The following is a 6,988-nucleotide window of genomic DNA, read 5'->3' on the forward strand; positions in this document are numbered from 1 at the left end:
CCTACAGGGTAATTGCCTTTATGTCCTTGGGATGCCAGGCTAGTCTGGCATTGGGGACTCAGGCAGGAGATCCAGGTCACATGTGGTTTCATGGCAGTGGCTTGGTTACAGGTCATTTCCATTCCATTAGTCAGTTCAGAGTGGAACTAGACACAACACTAGGGATACAGAGGCCTGGATTACTGTCCAGATGCCTCAAGTTGCCTGAAAATGAAATTTGCCTTAAAGCCTAATGGTAAGTAGAATTTGCAGCCTAAGGAGTTGGAGATAAAATTTAGAGTCCTCTGGGGCAGGGAGCTGGCAATGCTGCTGGAGACATTTCCCTCTCTTATTTCACAAGTACGCACATTTTAAGAAAGAACCATTGGGAGCTGGGGCATTTAAGGTACAACTGATGGATCTGACTCTCTGTTCAGAATCCAAGAATTTCCATTTGAGACAAAATTTAATGGTAACAGCAAAGCTCAGTGGCAAAAGAAAGTGGCCAGTGCAGTCAGAGAGATAGAAACAGCAAAAAATAAAAAGCACTTGAATTGTCTCAGCTAGTTTCTGCGTTATTAACTATAGCCAGGACCAGTTCAAATTCCTGTCTATGCCACCACCAGTAATAAAATCTGACTGCTTGCTCTGGATCACTACTTTCACCAGCAAAACATCGTGTTGTATGTGTGCTGAGTACAGGGCCCAGAGCTGGTGTGACAGTGCTGGCTGGTGGGAACTCCAATCTGAGGGGTGGCTGTGCGTGGCCAGCAGGGTAGGGACCAGGGAGGCAGGAGCATGGTGGCCAATGGCTGGGTCACCAACTGGCTCAAACAGGATCTGGGTGAGCTGTGGGCATAAAGAACTATCAGGTCAGTTAACAACAGAAGGAAGCTGCATTTTCTGATTTACAAAGTAATCCTGAACTAGGGAACTGGATAAGGCAGAAATGAAGGCTGGGGGTCTGAGACAGCACCAGGAAAGTTCCAGATTCCCCTGAGAGGAGCTCACAGTCCTGTGGCCTTGGATCTGGGATAGCTCAGGTTTTGAAAAATTAAATTAAATTGTAAATCAAATGTCGTCATAGCTGCACCTACAGAATGGTCTATTTAGGCTTTCAAGGGACCAGATCTCTCAGGGAAGTCCAATGCCACTTCCATTCTTAGTTCCCCAGAGGGCTAATGTCCGTGACAGGTGGCAGTGCTGTACCATTGGGCACGGGGGATATATTTGAGTCTCAGTGATATTCTTTGAATTTTTCTTTCAGGATCCTGCCTCCCACCTCCTGGGATAAGAGCAAAGGGTAGGATTATAGAAAAATATATAGCAGTATGAATAATTGGAATAAGCCACCCACGATTACAAATCTCTAGAGGTAACCACTCTCCTTCTTCATCTGTGAAATGAACATAATTCTTATAAAGGATTGAGGGAGAAGCTCTTTTAACATTTTGAAATATTCCTTTTTTTTCTTTTGAGATAGGCATATTCCTTTTTTTTTTTTTCTCTTGAGACAGGATCTCACTCTGTTGTCCAGGCTGGAGTGCAGTGGCATGATCTCTGTTCACTGCAACCTCTGCCTCCCAGGTTCAAGTGATTCTTCTGCCTCAGCCTACGGAGTAGCTAGGATTACAGATGGGTCTCACCATCTGGGACATGCAGGGTGCTGGAGGGTAAGCAGCCGAGAGGTGAGATCTACACAGAACTGCTTTCTGCTTAAATCTGTTTAAGCCCCATTTAATTTGGAGTCCCCTGGACTCAGTTAATCCCTAACAGAGGGCTAAATTCCCAGAGAGAGGAAAGCTAGGACTTTAACTCATAACTGAGATTGCCCAGGAAGCCCCAGTAGAGGTGGTTAATTTTTGCCCTCTGCCTCATAAGATGGACTAATGAGGACCTCAGCCAATGTGATTGACCTGAATGACAAACACTATTGCTTTTCCGAGGTGGCTGGAGTTTTCCATCTTCTAAAATCGACACCCTTGTCCAATCACTTCGAGGCAGTTTCTTGAGTATTCTCTTAAGGATCAGAGACCAAAGCACTGTGTAAAACTGTAATGTTCCCGTTAGGTACCATCTAAGGAGGGTAAACAGGAGAAAGTTCACCTTTCAAACATTAATCTGATGCTGTAAACAGCAGTTGACTTCTCATTTACACAGGCAAAACACTTTAAACTATTTTAGCAACTGTTTTATGTAAGAAAAAAATAGGATTTTGATGGTTAATGCTATATTTTAAACACATTTATCTCCATAGCTACTATCTTAAGAAATAATAGTTTTTGCATTTGTGTCTGCTTTTCTTCTTGAATTTAGTTGTCCTCTAACCAAGCTGACGGGCAGGGAGTTGGACTGGAAAGGGCGTCTCTATAGTAGGCGTATCTCTGTGGCTGGGGTTGAGGGACTGATTGTTCAAGAAAATATCCCTTTGTTCTGAGTTGGGAGAGGAGGACGAGAAGGAGGAACACCAGGAATCCCAGAAACCTCTTCACTCCCGGGGACATAGAAATGGTCGGAAGTGGATGGGCATGCTGTCTATAGAGATCGGCATTCTGGATGTATGCTTGGATTTCCTGGGCCCTTTTATTCCACATAAATTACTGTACTTATTGGGGATATAAAGCTGCAGCCTGTCCTTGGGAGAATATTCTCTTTCTGTAACAATATTCAGGATATTGTCAGAGTGGGACTTTCTACTTGTCCTGTGGAAATGGTGATGAGATCTGGATTCCCTCTCTTCAGAATGGTACACCCAGGTCTTGTCACTCACTGGACACTGCCTGATCTTGATGTTGCAGTTTCCATTGTCAATGACATCATCTGACCTTCTGTGGTCTGGATTGAGACTTGGATTGTCTGAGTACTGGCAGATGTACTAGTTTTTCATCAGGCATGATTTTTTTTTCTAGACAAAATTTTGAACTTAGACTCTTTAAGCACTCTGTACTTCCATGCAGCAGAGTTCAAAGTTTCCATACTGCTGATTTTCTCACAATCTTCTGCCTCCGTTTTTTTCAGAGTTTGCAGAGAATATAAGGATGACCTCAGCTTGCTTCATCCATCCTCTGAAGCTACTGTGATGTTGGACAAAGCCAAAGAATCCATAGAATCCTGAGCACGTTGCTCTGGTTTCAAATCTGACAAAAACCCCAGGGATTTTCATACCCCTGTGTTTGATCGTTAGCCTACCCTGAAGCCCCATGGTCCAGATCCAATTTCTGGAGCCTTCTACTGTTTGCAGGGCCTGGGTGGTTGCCATGAGCAGAAATACTGTTCATCTTGTGCCCAGTCCATATCAGGTCAGTAATTTTTACTTGCAAGGTTCTGGTTGTTTTGCTTTAGCTTGTTCTTTTCTTTTCTTTTCTTTTCTTTTCTTTTCTTTTCTTTTCTTTTCTTTTCTTCCTTCCTTCTCTCTTTCTCTCTCTCTCTCTTTCTTTTCTTCTTTCTTTTCTTTTCTTTTCTTTTTGATACAGTAATGCTCTGTCACCCAGGCTGGAGTGCAGTGGTGTGATCTCAGCTCACTACAAGCTCCGCCTCCCAGGTTCAAGCGATTCTCCTGACTCAGCCTCCCTTGTAGCTGGGACTACAGGTGCCCACCACCAAGCCTGGCTAATTTTTGTATTTTTAGTAGAGATGGGGTTTCACCATATTAGCCAGGCTGGTCTCCAACTCCTGACCTTGTGACTTGCCCGCCTTGCCCTCCCAAAATGCTGGGATTACAGGCATGAGCCACCATGCCCAGCCCAAGGTTGCATATTTTTGAGTAATAAATCTGACTTTGGGAAAGAAGAGATATCCAACAAAAAGGATTTATGCTAGGCACGAGAAAAGCATGCTTCTGCAGCACGCCAACACTTCCCATCATAGGTCATCTGCACATGATAGACACTAATATGTTCCCACAGATTTCACAGCACTCTGTGTAGACAGGCTCAAAACAGCCACAGCAGAATGGGTGGCCATCCTTCATAACATACGTTGTCCTCTGGGGACCATTTTGCGCTCAAGGCAGCAGAAGTGTTTCATGTGCCAATGGTGACTCTCAGTTTCTGTGCAAACATCAACAAAATTATCTCAGCACATGCTGAGCTTCAGGGTTTGAGCAATTCAGCATGGTGCCTGCCACAGTGAATTTTTTCATCCTGATAAAAATAGACGAGGTTGACCAGCAGCTCTTTATACGTGGAACAGACAAAACAGAATGAGTACCAGCACACTCCAGGGCCCACTCGAGAGGCAAACACTGCAGTTTTATCTCCGTTGATCTTCAACCCACATTGCTCACACATGGCGTGCATTACTGCTCTAGACAAAAGTTTAATCATGCCTCTTCCAAGTGCTTCTTTCTGCTGCTAAGCACTGAACACTTGGAATTCTTTATTCTCATCTTCATTCAAAGACTGACAGTACTATATCTCATTATCATGTGGTGGCAACTGGTATACAAGCCCTTTAATCAGATGTTTCTTTCCAGGGATGTTAATATAAGGACATTTTCCGCTGATAAGCAAGCAAAATAGAGCTGGTTCTGCTCTGGTCTAAGGCCCAGGGGACCCTGAAGTACTCCTCCAGTGCATAGCCAGAATCATTATCTGATATGGAACTTCTCTGATACCTAAAGGCAAATTTGCTCATTTTGGGCTCCATCTCCAAAGGCATGATGATAAAGTCAAAAAGCCAGTTTTTGACATCAAACAACGGCTGCTGTGTCAGCCTGCTCCATTCCCAGGAGTCTTAGTGAGTGAAGCTGCTGAAATGCCCTCACCTCTTCATCTTCAACTCTTTTTCCTGGAAGCAGTGGGCTGGCATAGAGAATTCCCTGGATTCCAGAGTCAGAGAGAACTGGGTTCAAATCCCAGTTCTGGTACTTACTAGTTGAGTGAGGCTGGGCAAGTTCTGTAACTCTCAGAACCTCAACTTCCATAGCTGTAAAATGGATATCATATTAATAATAGGGATGTAGTAAGGATTAGATAAGAGAAACAATGTGAAGCATAGGGCCTGGTATATACTCTCTGTTTAACAAATAATAGTTCTTTCCTATTCTATTTTTCTGTTAAACAAGAATTGAACTAGGTTTGGTGTTGCCATCTCTGATAGGCACTAGGATCACCATTCTCATATTTGAGTATGGCTTGGAGAAGACCACATTTTTTCCATGCCTTTGTACATGTTGTTCCTCAGTCTAGAGTCGTGATTCTTAAACTTTACAATTCATCAGAATCACCTGTAAGATTTGCTAGAACTCATATTTCTGGAACCCACATCTAGAATTTCTGACTGTATGTCTGGGGAAGGGCCTGAGAATTTGCATTTCTAACAGGTTCTTAATTGATGCTGGTGCTGTTGTTCTGGAAACACATTTTGAGAATCACTGGCCTAGAACAACGTACCACATTTTCTACCCTCTGGCTGACTCCTACTCATCCTTCAAGTCTCAGCTTTGATTTTATTTCCACCAGAAAGTCTTTCTTAAACCTGAAGTCCAAATTAGGTATTCAGTCTCTGTGCCTTCAAAGCTCCCTGGACTTGCTCACTCATAGGATATATCACAGTGCTTTGTAATTGTCTCGCTACTTGTCTGTGTCTCTTACTGGACATTATCTACTTTGGAAAAGGGATCATGTCTGCCCTATTCGTGGCTGTATCTCCAGCATCTTGCTCTGTGCCTCGCACATAGTGGGTGCTCAATAAATGATTGTTGAATGAATAATTGAGTCAGACTATGGGTAGCTAGAACCAGAGCTTAGGGACTCATGAAGTTGGGGCAGATAAAAGGAGTACGTTCTGAGTTTCACCATGTTGGCCAGGCTAGTCTCAAACTCCTGACCTCCGGTGATCTGCCCGCCTCGGCCTCCCAAAGTATTGGGATTACAGGCGTGAGCCAAAATACAAAAATTAGCCGGGCATAGTGGCGGGTGTCTGTAGTCCCAGTTATTCGGGAGGCTGAGGCAAGAGAATCGTTTGAACCTGGGAGGCGGAGGTTGCAGTGAGCTGAGATCGTGCCACTGCACTCCAGCCTGGGCAACAAGACGGAGACGCCATCTCAAAAAAAAAAAGGAGTAAGTTCTATCAGTGGCTAGTGGTCAGGCAAGTCTAGCAATTCAGTGCCAGGGACATCAGCAGAAAGTATCAGAAACTATAGGTGCAGGGCCTGGACTTCAGAAGCTGAGTTCAGCCTCTGGAAGGACTTGGGTCATGAAGAACAGGGCAGAAACCAGTGTCATAAAAACTGAGCAGGGACTTGATACTCAATATCTGATTAAGGTGCTTGATCCAAAAAGCCCCAAGAATTTAAAACATTACTGGTCCCATTCTTGTTTGATGGCTCAACATATGGTCTATCTTCGTGATTATTTCATGCACACTTAAAATATTTCTTCTTTTGTTAAGTGATGTGTTCTATAAATGTTAGCTAGGTCAAGTTGGTCAATAGTATTGTTCAAATCTTTGACATCCTTACTGATTTTCTGACTACTTATTTTACCAACTATCGGGTAAGAAGTGTTTATATCTCCAAATATAATTATGGATTTGTCTTTCTCCTTCAGTTTAGTCAATTTTGCTGCATGTATTTTGAAATTTTATTATTCAGTGCAGACACATCAATGATTGTTACTTATTTTTTATGAATTGTTTACTTCATCATAATGAAATGTTTTTCTTCATCCTTTTATAAGGTTCTGAAGTCTACCCTGATATTTAGAAAGCCACTCTAGCTTTCTTTTTCCTTCTTTCTTTTTTTTTGAGATGGAGTCTCACTCAGTGATCATTCTATTTCTTTCCTTTGTATGTTATGTTTTTTCTCTGCCTACTTTTAATATTTTCTTCTTATCACTTCCCCCCAGCTATTTGATTGTGATATGCTGTGTGTGTGTGTGTGTATTTATCTTGCATGAAGGTTTGTTGGGATTCTTGAAGCTACAAGTTTATAGTTTCTATTACATTTGGAAAATTTGAGCAATATTTTTGTTTAATATTATTTCGGTCACTCCCCCACTTCTGCATC

The 6,988-nt window shown here is 42.7% G+C and overlaps 1 pseudogene; it reads right to left on the bottom strand.

Moving 5' to 3' along the window:
• Nucleotides 1-2,239: 2,239 nt before the first annotated feature.
• On the bottom strand, nt 2,240-4,638 carry LOC105543965 (annotated as a pseudogene).
• Between the last annotated feature and the right edge of the window lie 2,350 nt (nt 4,639-6,988).

Source organism: Mandrillus leucophaeus, unplaced genomic scaffold (genome assembly GCF_000951045.1).
Source record: "Mandrillus leucophaeus isolate KB7577 unplaced genomic scaffold, Mleu.le_1.0 Scaffold295, whole genome shotgun sequence".
NCBI classification, from domain to species: domain Eukaryota; kingdom Metazoa; phylum Chordata; class Mammalia; order Primates; family Cercopithecidae; genus Mandrillus; species Mandrillus leucophaeus.